This window comes from Chlorocebus sabaeus, chromosome 7 (assembly GCF_047675955.1).
Source record: "Chlorocebus sabaeus isolate Y175 chromosome 7, mChlSab1.0.hap1, whole genome shotgun sequence".
Taxonomy (NCBI): domain Eukaryota; kingdom Metazoa; phylum Chordata; class Mammalia; order Primates; family Cercopithecidae; genus Chlorocebus; species Chlorocebus sabaeus.
In genome coordinates, this window is record NC_132910.1 from 105317482 (window position 1) to 105333828 (window position 16347).

Sequence of the window (16347 nt, forward strand, 5' to 3'; positions counted from 1 at the left end):
AGTACTTAGATGTAGACAAGCTCCTCAGGGTGACAACTAGCTTACAAACAGCATCCCACAAGCACACAAAGCCAGTTTTGTACTGCCTCAGTGTCTCCAGACATGCCTAGGGTCTCAACTATGACTGGGCGTTACAACCACCCAGTTAACTTTAAAAAATATTGGTGTCCGAGCCACTCCCCAGGTCAATTGGTCCCTGTTTCTGGGAGGTGAGGCAGGTCTAGGTGGCTTTTAAAACTCACTGGGTGGATCTAATGTGAAGCCAGAGTTAAGAACGAAGTCCTTAAGCTGTTCTGATTCCAGGTTTCTTTGATCTAAACCAAGCACTTGCAGGTCCACAGCACTAGCTAAAAGAACTGTGACATCAAAAGTTTCTCTGCCCCATCTGAAATTGCTAACATCAGATCCTCACTGAATCTCCTGCGCTCCTATTTCTGCACCTCTCTCTCCCCTTTTCTCCCTGCCTTACTCTTTCCCTTTGTCCCTTGCTTTCTTCTCTCCCTTGCTCTCATCTCCTTTTCTGTCTCTCTCCTTACTCTCTCAGTTCTGCTTTGAGAAATCTTCCCCCTCAATATTTCCTTTGATCCCTTTCACTTTCTTCCTCTCTGATACTTTATCTCAGGAATCCACCTTTCTTATTTCTCATTTATTGTTCCATTTTTGTTTCATTTGTGAGCCAAACTAAAAGGTTGTGTGTGTGGTGAGGGAAGAGCAGGAGGGTTGGAGGGCAAAAATCCAGACTTACACATAAAAACATTGAAAAGAAAAAAGTTCAAAAGGGATCAATGCCACCAACTTTCAAAGAACTTGAAAGCAGCCACAAGTCCCATTTCAAATCTCTCTATCCTCCTCTAATTAGACTTTCCTTAATCATCAGCATTCAAGAAAACGAAAAACAAAACAAAACAAAACAAAAGCCCACGATTTTGTTTTTAATGTAATTTAATGCTTTTCTCTTTTAATTAAGGGTATTACAACACCACTGTGCTAGTCTTGGCTTCTTTCGGTATTCAGTTCTCCAGTTCAGTGGCTGAATGCCTGCCACCATGGTGGCAGTAGAGAGCTGCAGATTGAGAAATTTAAGATCTTAAGGAAAAACCGTTTGGAGGTCATCAAGATTGAGAGTAAAACCATTAGTAATGATAAGTTCTATACCATGAATTTCCATTTGACATCTCTTACTCTCTGGAATCTCTTGAGGATCTCCCACATAGTCCATTTCAGTGAGGTGCTCATAAATCTGTTTAGCATTGTTAAAGATAAAACACAGACATGCATTGGTCTCTGTGTCCATACTCCCATCCCAAGTGCCCCACATATTTGATAGTTTCACTCAGCAAGTGTTTGTGCTTATCTCTGCCTCCACTGTCCTCAGTCCCCTGTGCCGGAATTACTCTCCAATTGTCACATTTGCTCCAGGAACAGCCATCTGAGACTGCAGCTCACATTCTGTGCTCATTTTTGCCATCCCTGTCTATTTCTCCCATTACCTCATTTAACCCTGGAAGGAGTGGCTTAAAACTTACTCAATAAAAACCCAATTCCTTGGGATTATTGTAAATATATACAGAAAAGACTTCAGTATGCTAAGATTTTTTTTTTTTAAATAAAAGAAAAAAGGGGAAGAGTCAGACTGGTTTAGATTCCCTGGGCTTTTGCCAACTGACCTAGGAACCCAGACGGAAGAATGGGAATGTTTGTGGAAAATGCTTCCTGAGTTCCAAACAACCAATTTACAGCAGATACAGGGCATAAAGTCAGCATACAGCTATTCAGTCAGTAATTGCTGTTCTGGGAGTTGTGAATTGAGGACTGCCTAAGGTGATAGGAATCCAAGTGTGCTGTTTGAATAAATAAGACAATTTTGCCTTGTAAAGCCTTCTTAGCCTGTGGGGGATGCTTAAATGGCGCTGGCTAAGATTATTTGGAGAATCAACACTGATGGCCTTGGGGATGAGAGAAGTCAAAGGAGAAGGGCCATACCAGGGAAGTGGATGGGTTCCAACATTTCCCCCCTCCCTGGTGTGAGCCCTTACTGCTGCTGTCACCCTGTCTCAGACTTCCTTGTTGCCAACAAAAACTAATAATAACCTGACTCCTTTCAGGAAACCAAAGATAAAGGAAAACAAATAAAGCAGGATTCAATGAGCTAAGGATCAAATGTTTAAGAACAATAATCTTTCAAACTAACTAGTTAAAAATAGATGCAACAAATAAAAAACAAGCAAACATGATGAAAAAAGCAAAAGTAATATTAAAAGAGCTCAAAGAATAACAGAAAGAATAAAATTTTAAATAATTCAGAGTACATTTAGATAAAAAGACGGTAAAGAATAATTAGTATGGTGAAATAAACAAAAGAAATCTTTATTAAATACTTTTTTTTTCTTTTTTTTGAGACAGAGGTCACCCAGGCTAGAGTGCCGTGGTGTGATCTCAGCTCACTGCAACATCTGTCTCCCAGGTTCAACTAATTTTCTTGCCTCAGCCTCCTGAGTAGCTGGGACTACAGGCATGAACAACCATGCCCACGTAATTTTTTTTTTTTTTTTTTTTAAGTAGAGGTGGGGTTTCACCATGTTAGTCAGGCTGGTCTCAAACTCCTGACCTCAAATGATCCACCTGCCTTGGCCACCAAAAGTGCTGGGATTACAAGTGTGAACCACTGCATCTGGCCAAATACCTAATACTTTGAAAGGAAAAATATTCTACATAAATTCAAACTCTGTTAGTGGGTATTGTGCCAGAAATAGGCTATCAGTGTAAATATCAGCTACTAAATGCTTCAAGTATTCATTTTTTCACCAGCACATATCAAGGAAACATCAGTCCGCCAGCTGAATTATGTAAATTCTCTCCCTATAATTAAATTATCATAGTACTAATTAAAACAAGTATATACATTTTATATCTGCATGTCCTTAAACAAATGTCCATTTCTATCTAGCCAAACACTAAATGACTGTATTGTAAACAATGCGTGAATTCTAAATCCCATAGACCAATGCACAGAACAATTTCATTTTGCTTTTCAAGATAGCAAAAAGACCGAGAATAAGTCTCGCTCACCCATATGAATTTTCTATGCAGGCATTATTCCTGGGTTATCTAGAGTTGAATTGTTAATGCTATTTAATTTGAATAGCCTTCTCAATTTTAAATCCTACTTGCAGAATGTATACTCCGTTTATGCTATTTCATGCTTGACTTGTCTACATACCTGGGGGAAATTTTTATTTTGATTTGCGTGCAGAATTTTTTTAAAAAATTTGCAGCTTGGAAACAACTAATATCTGAAAGCACGACCAAATAAATATTCTCTCATTCATAGCACCCAGCAAAGCCAAGATTGGCATGAATGAATATGCTTTCCAAGCCTTGGCTTTTCTTGGGATCAAGATTTTGCCTTGTATTTTTGCATGTACGGAAATAAGAACAAAAAGCACAAATATGTATTCAATTTTTGCACTAAGTTTTGGGATACTTATACAACTTAGAAGTATTTCTCTATGTATCCATCTATCTATTGTCAGGTAGAGTCCAATGGCATGAAAGGAGCTACGCTGAGTGGAAGAACATCAACTATGTTTTTAAAGGTCATTAAATGAAGTCTCAAAAGTGAAGATATCTAATCAAGTCCAATCCCTGGAACAATGTAGAAAAGATGGACCTAAGAAACTAAAATTGAAGTGTCTTTTTCATGGATTTAGTGCAAATTCCCTTTAAGAAATTGATAAATTTCACTATGGACTGGTTGCTAGGATACCCCTCAAAATCTGTTAAAGTAAGCTCTTTCCTTTAAAGGACTGGGCAGGGTTTCCATTATTTCAAAATGACTTTGAAAATCATGATGGGTGTTCAATCTAAGTGAATGAAACAGGCAAATGAATGGCCCTTAAGAAAAATAAATGATCATGAAGGTTCTAAAAAATAATTAGGCTCTCTCATAATGATATATTTAAAAGTTAGCTTTGCCAAGGAGGTTCAGATTTTCAAACCTGAAAGGAAGAAATAAAAATCAAATGTGAAATGGACAATGTGAAGTTCCTTGGGGGTAAAGGCCTACTGCTGTAGAAAGCAAGGGACGGAGTTTACATTTAGAGTGGGCATGTTGTTTGCCACTTATCATCTCAAAAGTCCTTTTTCTCTGGAACTGAAAGTAGTGTGGGTGCTTAAAACATTTCACATGTTGAATTTCTGTAAGCGCTCTTACAGGAATGCTCATATCCAGTTCTGTTACAAGTAAGGCAGGCTGGGGTAAAAAAGATGAATGAGTTCTAGAAAGGAAACTAGAAGCCTGACTCCTGAGCTGAGGACACAGAGTGAATGTTCTTTGATATTTTGATATTCACATCTCTGGAAACTCATTACATATGGTTGCTTTCCTTATCTCGTTTTGTCAACTATGGATAAAAATTCTGAAATCAAGAGTGATCCTACATCACCAAAAATGGCAACTTTGATGTCAGTACTACCCAAAGTGATCTACAAATTTAATGCAATCCCTATCAAAATCTTAATGTTTTTGCTTAAGCAGAAAAAAAAAAAATCCATCTTAAGATTGACATGGAATCTCAAGGGACCCAGAATAGCCAAAACAATCTTAAAAAGAACAACTTCGGAGGGTTCACACTTCCTGATATCAAAACGTATTACAAAGGTATAGTAATCAAAATAGTGTGGTACTGGCATAAAGGGACATATAGACCAATGAAACAGAATAGAAAGCCTAGAAATAAATTATCCATATGTGGTCAATTTTCAACAAGGCTGCCAAGACCAGTAAATGGGGAAAGGACAGTCTTTTCAACAAATGGTGTTGGGAAAAACAGATATCCACATGCAAAAGAATAAAGTTGGACCTGTAAGTAACACTGTATACAAAAATTAACTCGAAATGAATTAAAAACTTAAATTGAAGAGCTACAACTATAAAACTCTTAGAAGACAACATCGGAGAAAAGCTTCATGACACTGGATTTGACCATGATTTCTTGTACCTGACACCAAAAGCACAGACAGCAAAAGTACAAATAGATAAATTGGACTACATAAAAATTAATCATTGTACATCAACAGACACAATAAACGGAATGAAATGGCAACGAATGAAATGGAAGAAAATATTTGCAAATCATATATTTGATAAGGGTTTAATATCCAGAATAGATAAGAGATCCTACAACTTACCAATTAAAAAAACCAAACAACATGATTTAAAAACGGACAAAGGACTTGAATAGAGATTTCTCCAAAGAAGACATACAAATGGACAATAAGCACATACAAATATGCTCAGCACTACTAAACACCAGGGAAAAGCAAATTAAAACCATGAGATACTATCTCATACTTATTAGGACGGCTACTATCAAGGGGAAAACAACAACAACAACCAAAAACAAACAGTGCAGCACGTGGGAGTTGCTACCAGAGCAGAATCCAGGTTGGAGTTGGAACCATGGAGATGCCGAAGGAAATCCGTCTTCCCTACCGACCCCTAACGCACCGGCCTGCATGGAAAGTATTTGGAATCTGCGCGGTACCTGTCCCATGGGGGCTTCTGCTCCTGCTCCGGGTCCTCCAGTCTCAGTGGTCACTGCTGGGCCGGGTCCCTCTGTTTTTTTTTTTTTTTTTTTTTTTTTTTTAGACGAAGTCTCGCTCTGACGCCCAGGCTGGAGTGCAGTGGCGAGATCTCGGCTCACTGCAAGCTCCGCCCCCCGGGTTCATGCCATTCTCCTGCCTCAGCCTCCTGAGTAGCTGGGACCACAGGCGCCCACCACTATGTCCGGGTAATTTTTTTGCATTTTTTTTTTTTTCAGTAGAGACTGGGTTTCACCGTGTTACCCAGGATGGTCTCAACCTCCTGACCTCGTGATCCGCCCGCCTGGGCCTCTCAAAAGTGCTGGGATTACAGGCGTGAGCCACCGCGCCTGACCCCCTCTGCCTTTTTAAGGACCCCTGTGCCATCCCCAAAGAAAGCTTCTGCTCTGCTGGAGCCCAGATGGAGGCTGGAGTGGCTGACCTCACTTGCGGGAGGAGAGAGGTATCATAGCGGCTTCTGATTCAGGTGCTGGTGAATTGTGGGAGGTGGATGAGAACCTGCCACTCATCGTCAGCAAGTTTTGCAAGTATGAGCATGGCGACATTGTGTCTACCCTCAGCGTTCTCAGCTGTCAACGGCAGCAAAGACTTCAGCATCAAGGATTGGGACCTTGCTCAACAGGCGGCACTGAATTCACACTGATCTCATGTTGGGCAGGTCACCTGTACTCCTTCCTCTCTCCGCAAGGACTCTGTTTCTTTCGGGCAGTGAGGACCGTAGGATTTTATTCTGGCATACTCTGTGTCCCAAGCCGGCGTCACAGGTGGGCTGCAGTGTCTGTGGCTGCCTTCCCACCTCACTGGCTTGGCATCCTCAGCAAAGTGAAGTCTTCATCTTTGTGATGGGAATGGGACAGTCTCCCTTGTGGACTCCAAGAGAGGGAGAGGTGCTCTTGGCTCAGTTGTACGAGACCAATGTGTCATTGGGCTGGTGTTTTCCTCGCACCGTGTTCCCTTCCTGGCCTCTCACACAGAAGATGGTTCACTGGCTGTGCTGGACTCCAGCCTTTCTAAGGCGTTTAGAAGCCGAGGCCACAGTGACCTTGCGAGAGATGCTGCTTGATCCCCATTCAGTCACTTTCTGCTTACCACAATGGGCCAGGACCATCAGTTCCTCTGCCACAAATGTCCACAGAAACTCTCCCAGCCCCTGGACCTGAGAGCGTTGCTGAGTAGATTGGACTTCAGACAAACAGCAAGTCCCCCATGAGAGTCCACTTCTTTGCCCCTGTCCCCTCAGCTTGTGAGGTAACACAGGAGCCTTCTGTAGAATGTTGATGAGTTAGATCTGGGCCGTTAATTGGCATCATCTCGCTGCCTGAAGGAGGCTGGATGCTGGGATCCTGTAGTCACAGGCAGGAAAAGCTTTCTTAAAAATGGGTGTGCAGGTGCATCTGAGTGTATGTGTGTAGGTTTTGGTGAGGGGATGGGGCAGTGGGGGAGGAATAAAAAAAATCTATCCCACATCTCCCCTAAACACCACTTCTCCCTCACTCCCCAAAAAAGTTGACAGAAGGGTTTTATCCTTCCCATGTAGCTGTCTGAGGAACTGGCCATGTCCGGGTAGGGGGAGGGTGCGTGTATGGAATGTGGGTATCCCTAGGTTCCTGGAAGCAGGTCTTATGCTACTTACAGAGATGGGATTGATTTTATTTTTTACAGCGCTTATTTCACCATTATGAGAAATGCTTCCGCTCACAAAAATTCAGCCCAGCTCACTTTGAGGAAGAGGCAGAACATGTTATAGTTTTATACAACTCCTTGCCATTAAACTAAATCAGAAATCCTTTTTTCTGGATGAATTAAAAATGTGGCCTGTGCCTGTGTAATGTCCGCTCCTTTCTGCCCACTCCCTTCCCTCTGCTCCCCGCTGGTGTCATGTATATGAAAGAGGAGTGTTTTTCTGTCCCAGATGCCATAGAGGAAAGTTTGATGATGGAGAGCTTAAAGGCATTTTAATTGTTAGAAAACTGACACAGGCTGTTACGAGGAAATCTTTGCCACTTTTCCCACCCAAAACCGGCCTGGGGCCTGACCTCTTCTGCTCTCAGCCCCTTTCTCTGGATATAGAAAGTCTAAATGCAGTATGTGTAGACTTCTAAAGTTTTAAAATTCAGCCTCAGGAAGAAAATGAAAAATACTGGCTGGTGAAATAAACAGTTCAGGCACCTTGTAGGCCTGCCTTTTTTGAAAACAAAAACAAAAACAAAACAAAATAAAGTAAGTGTTGGTGAGGATATGGAAAAATTGGAACCCTTGTGCACTGTTGATGGGAATCGAAAACGGTGCAGCCATTTTGGAATACAATATGACAATTCCTCAAAAAATGAACAGTACAATTACCATGTGATCCAGCAATTAAACTTCTTGATATACATCCAAAAAAATGAAAGCAAGATCTCAAAGAGATATTTGTACACCCATGTTTAGTGCAGCATTATTCACAACAGTCAAAAGGTGGAAGCTCCCCAAGTGTCCACTGATACATGAGTGGATGAATAAAATGTGGTATATACATAAAATGGAATATTATTCAGCCTTAAAAAGAAAGGAAATTCTGACATGGGCTACAACATGGATGAGGACCTTGAGGACACCATGCTGAGTGAAATAGGCTAGCTATAAAAAGATAAATGCAATTCCACTCATATGAGGAACCTAGAGTAATCAAATTCATTAAGACAAAAAGTAAACAGGTGGTGTCCAGGAGCTGGGAGAAAAGGGGAATGGGGATTTATTGTTTAGTTGGTGCAGAGTTTCAGTTTTGCAGATGAAAAGCATTCTCAGAATTGGTTGCGCATCAATGCGAATGTACACAGCACTTCTGATGTGTATAGTTATAAATGGTTATAATAAATTGTATGTGTATTTTGCCAGAATTTTTAAAAAATTAAAATAAATGAAAATTCTTTGGAAAGTATAAAATATTACAGACAAGAGGCCTCAATTATTGAAAAACAAATTGAACACTGTCCTAAATATCCCAAGGGGAACAAAATCTTGAGCATGTCGCCTTTGACAGCAGCATCCTGATCAATGTGTACTAAACCAAGTCTAGCGTGATATAAAGTTCCTTAGGCTGCATGTGGTATTATGTGCCACCCTTCAAAATTGATTTCAATCAAAGAACGAGAACAAATCTTGATTCCCAAGTCTTTCCACAACTTGCTTGCTTTTCAAACATAAATCATACATATTAAATCTAACTATTGTCTATAAAAAGCCAACCCCACATTTAAAATGTGTTACTGGTAATAGAGCAGCTTGAGGAGGAAGAGGATGAGGGAACTGAAGGCAAGGGGAAGGAGGTCTGTGGAGAGGGCAGGGTGGGGTTACCTGCCAGGCTCTGGTAAGATCAAGGACATTGACCAGAAACAGCAGATTTACCATCACGGAAAAGATGAGGGTAAAAAAACAACAAACAAACAAAACGACAGGTTACAGGACAGGACATGAGGACAGACCAACCCTTTAAGGAAAAGAAGTCTCATTAGAGGGTTAGTAACATTAAAAACCTTTTTTCACTTTATCATCTGAGGAGAATATTTCTGAAATTTCTGCTTATGGTTATATAAAATTGGGCGGAGGATTTTTTAAAAAGTAAAGTTGGTAGCAGCCTTTGATTGGAATATTTTCGCCTACGTATGTTGTTCTACCTTTAATAAAATAGTATGTTTTATTTCAGAAGATATCCAAGACCACATTTTGATTGATCTACACAATCAAACCAGAAGAATGTTCCAGTTTATTGAATTTGTCTCCTTATTTAAGATAAAGAAAATTAAGCCAGGAGAAGTTAGAGCTCCATCCACCAGTTGGGTCTTTGATGAAGGGAAGTGAAATGAGGATTCTGCACAGGTGGGCAGTAGCTGGTGGAGTGAGCGCCCTGCAGGTGCAAGTCATGACAGAAGATGGGGAGGGATGCTGCGAAGGCATTCCCCCATTGTGTTAGGAGAATTCCAAGACACCCGATTCACTCCTCTAGCTCTCTCCAGGATGGAAGAATGGGGAACTATGAGGCACATGCACCATCCAGGAAGAATCCTAAGTCACATTTACCCTGAAAAGCATGCTTCAGTCCATGAATATCTTCTACCCTATGGCTGAGGCTTGTGGGGCGGGTAGGGAACAGTGTGGCTGGTGATATTTATATTTTTCTTTATTTATCAAAAATCTTGTAAATGGAAATCTTTCTTTTTTATAAGTCAGTGTTAATGAGTGTAGACCTCAGAGATTTAAAATGAACTATCTGCAAATCTTCGACGTTACACTAGAATAAATGTTTTATTACCCCCTCAAATCCAAGTGTCGTTTAAAAGGTGTTGAACAGAAAGTACTTAAAGGAATATCTTACATTTTTCTTTCATAGTTGAAGTTAAATGATAGGGTAATACTAACACATTAGCTCTCCTTTATACATATTAATCAATAATGCAGTTTTATCATTAAAAATTGATTTAAGTCTCAGTAGTGGACAATTTTAAAACGGTCTAAATGTGAAAGCCTTCAGCATTCTAATCGTTCACAGACAGGCAAGTTAGTGTCAATATATGACACTACCTAAATGACAATATATACATCCAAGTTTAAGCTCATAGTCCAACATAAGGTTACAACTAAATGACAATATATACATCCAAGTTTAAGTTCATAGTCCAATATAAAGTTACAATTATGTCAAGTCTTAGAAGAATTTTTTTATAGATATGGACTTCTAACCTATGTATCTCACTCTTCTGTTGCTATACTTGATAAAATACATTTTGCTGGCTAGAATAGACTTGCACTTAGAAAGTTCCATTTACAGTTACACAATTTAATAAAGTTCGATTAAATGAACTAGCAAGATCTGTAATGTTACAAAGTGATAAAATGTAAAACTAAAACTATAGCACATCTGAAAATCAAGAATGATTTGTTTGGCCCACATTATAATTCCTGTATATTATGTTATACAGGATGTATAACATACATTCTGTAATGTATGTTATGTCATAATTTTTCCAAAATTTTTCAAAATTCAGCAACAATTTTAAATGTGTGCATATATATATGTTTTGTATATAGTTACACAAATTTCCCAACTGAAATAATTAAAAGAAATAAAAACAGAGAAAAACCTGCCTCTGTGCTGGAAAGAGGGAAGGATGACATGTCAACAAGTGTTTGTTGAATGAGTGAATGAATCATGCAAAGATCTAATATCTTATTAAAATAAGATAGGAGATAACCTGCCATAGCTAGGACCCAGAAATAAAGAAAACAGAGTTACTTTCATTGTATCTGGGGATCATCCCTTAGCTATTTCTCTCAGTATTTTGAGCCTATGTTAGTAACAGTTGGATATCAAATTTTTCAAACACCAGCAGAGGACAAGGAAGAGCTAACATCCTCACCCCAGTGAAAGTGGACTCTGGTACTTTCATTTAGTCACGGGCTTGCTCAGGGAGTCTTGTTTCTTATTCCTCACTAATAGTCCCAGTCATATGAGTACTGAGATTATTTCTGCTCTATCCTACTTCCCTGTAGCTACTATGGCCTCCCACTCTCTCATGGACATTCATCATATTTTGCTCTTGCAACATTCCCTCTCTTGGCCACACTCCTGTGTAAGTGAAAGTCTCCACCTTTACACCTTGTACAAATGAAATGAAAAATCCTACAAGTAATTCCTAAGGAAAACAGTACCTTCATTCACTTCTAATGCCACCAAAGGTATTGGAAGCAATTATTATTAATTGCAATTGTCGTGGCAAACAGCTTTTCAGAGGATGGTAGACAGCCAAGACTTTTTATTCAAATAGTTGTTTTCATTCATAAAACAATCTACTAAATGATAATGTCATACTTTTTGACAACATCAGTATTCATGGGTTCTCCTTTTAAGAATTTTCTCTTAAATTTGGCATGCTCAGTACAGGACAATACGTCTTAGGAAGCTTGATGGATATTTTTCTTTTGTATTTTTTTAATCAACAGAAACTACACTGATTTTGACTTGCTTAAACAAAAGTATTTTTTCGTATTAACAATCATTTTTCTATAGTGTTAGAAGACATCATGGTGGAGGTACTTGTAGTGAGATAACATCCAGCATATTAATCCTTGTGTTTTTCTCTCCTCCACTTCCTGACCCTTCCCCTCATCAGTCACAGGCAAACATGTTGCCTGGGAGAGAATTAAGATTGTTAGAGCAGGAATTTAAGGAGAAAGAAACTATTTTAATATTATTTTTGAAGTAGAAAGTAGGGTTTTAAGATTCAAAAGAGAAGCTCCAAGGAGAACAGAGCAGAGAGTTTATAACCTCTTCAAAAAGAAAGAGTCAGCCAAGAGTCAGCTCCACCCCTTGGAAACATCAAGAAGCCCAGCCAACACCTACAGACCATCCCTTGCCATTCCTGTGAGCTCATCATCATGCCCCTGGCAGAAAAGCTACAAGTTTCTTCTCGTGACTTTCCTGTGAATACCTTCCTCACATCGTTACCTATACATGGACTGTGGGCCATTCAACAAGAGCCAACTTCTCACCATTCTTTCACCCTCTCCCCTGCCCTGAGACTTTGACGAGCTCCCATCTGAATTGACACGGTATGTACCCACTTTTGGAAGCACTCAAAAGCAAGTCCCCTGGATCTGTTCAGAAACAATGTGGCTGCCTATAAAATAGAAAAGTCAAAATAACAGTAGCTTAAGGAAGATACAAGTTTACTTCTCTATGAGGTAATAGATATCTCAAGGTGAGCAGTCTAGAATTGGAATAGCAGCCTCGTTTTCGTAATGACCCCAGGCTGCTTCTGTATCCCTGCTGCATTATCCTAACACTGGCTTCGATTTTCAGGGTCACTTCTTGTCCTAAGATGGTGAGACAAGCTGTGCCACCAGCTGGAGATAGCTGCTCCAGCGATCACATTTGCTTTCCTGACAGGAGAAAGGGTGAATGCCCACATATCCCAGCTGAGTCAACAACTTTAAACAAACTTTCTGAAAGTCCCACACAACATTTCTGATTAAATCTCACCGGCTAGGACTTGCCCTCATGGCCACACATAACTGAATAAAAGTCTGAGAAATGTAGCATTTTAGGTGAATGCATCCCTCACACCTTCCCCACTGACCCCTGCCAAAAAAAAAAAAAAAAAAAAAAAAAAAAGGAATAAAGTGAAAGAGAAGAATCCATATTGGAAATTAATTTACCCTACCACATGTCCCTCTCCTAAAAAAAATGAAAAATAGAACTAGGTCTCTGAAGAGAGTTGATGTGGAATTAATTCACAGGTACATATCTGGAGGAGGACTGGATAGTGGGGAAAACTCATCCTTGTTTCATAAGAAATATATAGATAAATAACCAACTAATTAAGGTTCCATTAAGATTTTTAAATGGCAATTAACAAAGTCAAATATTTCAAGTGTGTTATATATAATACAATTATCTATGTTATCTATAAAGATGAAGATATATATGGTTATATAAAATATAAATTATATTAAAAATGAACATATAGTAAATTATATGTAAATATATGTATATAAATTCTGTGGGGGGAAAATAGTATGTGGGAAGATATGGAAACACATTTGTAAGGGAAGCCTGAAAATAACATAGATGCCCCCTCCAAGGCTGTGTAGTCATTTTCTCTGTGAGTGCCCCACATGGCATTCACCAGAAACTGGATAATTTCTAGAGACATCTTGATTTGCACCTAAAATTATAAAAGCCGCTTTGCCAAAGACCTTGGGAGAGATGGGTGTCCTAGAGTCTAGAACTAATTCAGCAGCTCAAGCTAGAAAGGAGAGCAAAGAACCTGTGACAACCATAAAAGACTTAAGCAGCAGCAACCAACCATGATGGCAATTAACATATCCGGCAAAATAATAGCTAATATTCATAGAGTGTTTGCTATTTGCCAGGCCCTGTAATGACTTTACTCTTTAATAGGCACAATAACTTGATGGGGCTAGAAATATTATCACCCCTGTTTCACCACTGAGAAAACTGAGAAACAGAAAAATACAGTCACTAAAGTCACTTTTAGACGAGCGCGCTGCACAATTAATCAGTGTCAGAGCCAAGAATAAAACCAGGGTGAATTTCTCTGCTCTGAACTATACCTTCTCCTCTTCCAGAACTGCAGGCATCTGATCAGAAGAAAAGATCACATGACATCACAGAATCATCAGGATGGTGCTGAAGATGAACAAACTCAAATGTCTGAAAGTTTTTATGAAATTCATAGGCTTTCTTTTAAGTATGATGTTAGAGATGACAACCAAATATTGCTCTTCTCAGGGGTGAGTCATTTCAATTTCATTTCCAGAAATTTCCAGTTGATACATATTACCACAAATGATAGCTATAAAGAAAGACTACTTGAAATGCACGTCAGTCCTTGTCTTTAATAAATTCAGTTTATGGTGAAGCCACAAGACAAAAATATGTTTATTCCCAGGGGGTCTCTCAACTCAGTGCAGGTTATAGGAATCTCAGTTTTGTATCCAAACAGGTGAAATGTTTTTACCACTGACCTTCAGATCATCCTCACTTATCTGAATTTCTGAATTTCAGGCAGAAATTAAGCAAGGATGTAATGCATACTCTATTTACTTATATTATTTATATATTTCAGAGCTAAATTTTTTGGAAATGCAAACACTCTGTTTGTGAGACAGGGTCTCACTCTGTTGCTGACTGCACTGGAGTACAGTGGTTCCATCATGGCTCACCGAAGCCTCGGCCTCCCAGGCTCTAGTGATCCTCCCACCTCAGCCTCCCAAGTAGCTGGGACTACAGGTTTGTGCTACCATGCTTAGCTAATTTAAAAAGAAAAAATTTTGTAGAGACTGGGTCTCACTATGTTGCCCAGTCTGGTCTTGAACTCCTGGGGCCAAGCAATCCTCCTGCCTTGGCCTCCCAAATTGCAGGGATTACAGGCTCGAGTCACCATGCCCAGCTGACACTATCTTTTGACCGTAAGCTATTAAAAAAAAAAAAAAAAAAGAGCAGTAGAGGGTGCCGTTTGTTCAAAGAAGAAAATTTTACTTCTTGAAAAATTTAACAGTACAAATGCTGTGAGATTGTCACTCACACTTTCTAAATTCAGCTTAATCACATCAAAGTATCTTCCAAATCTGAGTTTGCTGTTAAATGTTAATTACATTTTAAATTCATAAATGTATAAATTAACCTTGTTAAAATTACTTCTAAAACCCCATGTTTAATAATTCATGCAATAATTTGCTTTTGTTACACAAGTTTAAAAATTCAAATCAGTTCACTGAAGGTGATTCTTCCAATTTCCTAATTATTAAAATTTCTGACTTCAGTTATCTAACAAAATATAGTGAATACCAGCCAACACATTGGTGAGTAAGATAGACTTGTTATTTTGCAGCTTACATTCTATTGGGTGAAACAAACAATAAAAAATAATAATTGAGAAAAATAGAGCAGAAATAGGCGATAGCTAGGGAGTACTATGTGATTTAGATAGGAGGGTCACACTTTTAAATCAAGCAGAAAGCACACCCGTTCCTCCCATTCTAAGACACAGGAGTCCAGTAAACTTCAGTTTTTACAAAATTAAACTATAATTTATGACTCTTAGGTATCAATATTTCTATTTGATATGTTAATTAGGTAACAAATTATTCTCAATGAAAGAAAGACAGAAATTCTCCATGAGAATTCTGGTTTTCAGCTTTCTAAATTCTAAAGAAGTTTCAGGAGAAACTTTCCCAGACCAAGTTAAGATAGAAGAGTCATATTTAATCAAAATATCTATCTACTGCTATGCTAATAAGTTTCTTAACCAAGAATAAGTTTCAAATTATATGGAGAATCGCTGGAACCCAGGAGGCAGAGGTTGCAGTGAGTCACGATTGTGCCACTGCACTCCAGCCTGGGCAACAGAGCAAAACTCTGTCTTCTTTTTATCTATATATAGAAACCCTTCTTTGGCATCTATGAAGATGCTCGTATTTTCTACCTTGTCTAAATCAATATAGCTAATTAACTTATGTCCTAATAGTAAACCATCCTTGCATTCTTAGAATAATCTCTGCTTGGGTATGTGGCTTCTTTTGTTAAACTTACCTAATAATATTTGCATCCATAAGTGAGATGAAACCACAATTTATTTGTTCTTTATTGGATTTGGGTGTCTTTGTTATATTAACATTTAAAAACACACACAAGATTTCCTTCTTTATCTAGGTCCTAGAAAAAATTTCAAGTGCATTGGAATGATTTAAGGACTCAATTCTGAAGTTCTTCGGGTTTAGTGATGTATGTTAGTGGTGGTAGGGGTGTTTGTCTTTGACAACTTCATTTTTTTTATGGCAATTAATCTGTTTATGTTTTCTGTATCTTTTTGAAGTAGCCATAGGCTAATTTTTTCTTTAAAACTAATCATTTTGTTTGGCGAATGGCATGGAATTAGACAGCTCTTTTGTTATTTACTTCCCTCTTCTCTTTGTTTCTATTATTTATATTTGTTTAATTGGTTTATCTAGGTTTACCTATTTTTGTACCAAAAAAAAATCAATTTTTTATTTACTATTTTTATTTCATTAACTTACCAATTCCTTTTGTCAAAAGAAAAATGTTTAACACATTTTTTTTTTGCAATTGGTTGAAAAAATGAGAAAATGTAAAGTGAGGAAATAGAAATAAGTTTATCAAAAACTCTGCAAGTTTAGCTATAAGAGTAGAGAAATGGGTATATTCCTAGAGGGAAACATTAG

The 16347-nt window shown here is 38.5% G+C and overlaps 1 pseudogene; it reads left to right on the top strand.

Annotated features, from left to right (window-relative positions):
* Window positions 1-4835: 4835 nt before the first annotated feature.
* LOC103236732 (methylosome protein WDR77-like) lies at window positions 4836-6780 on the top strand (annotated as a pseudogene).
* The last annotated feature ends 9567 nt before the right edge of the window (window positions 6781-16347 follow it).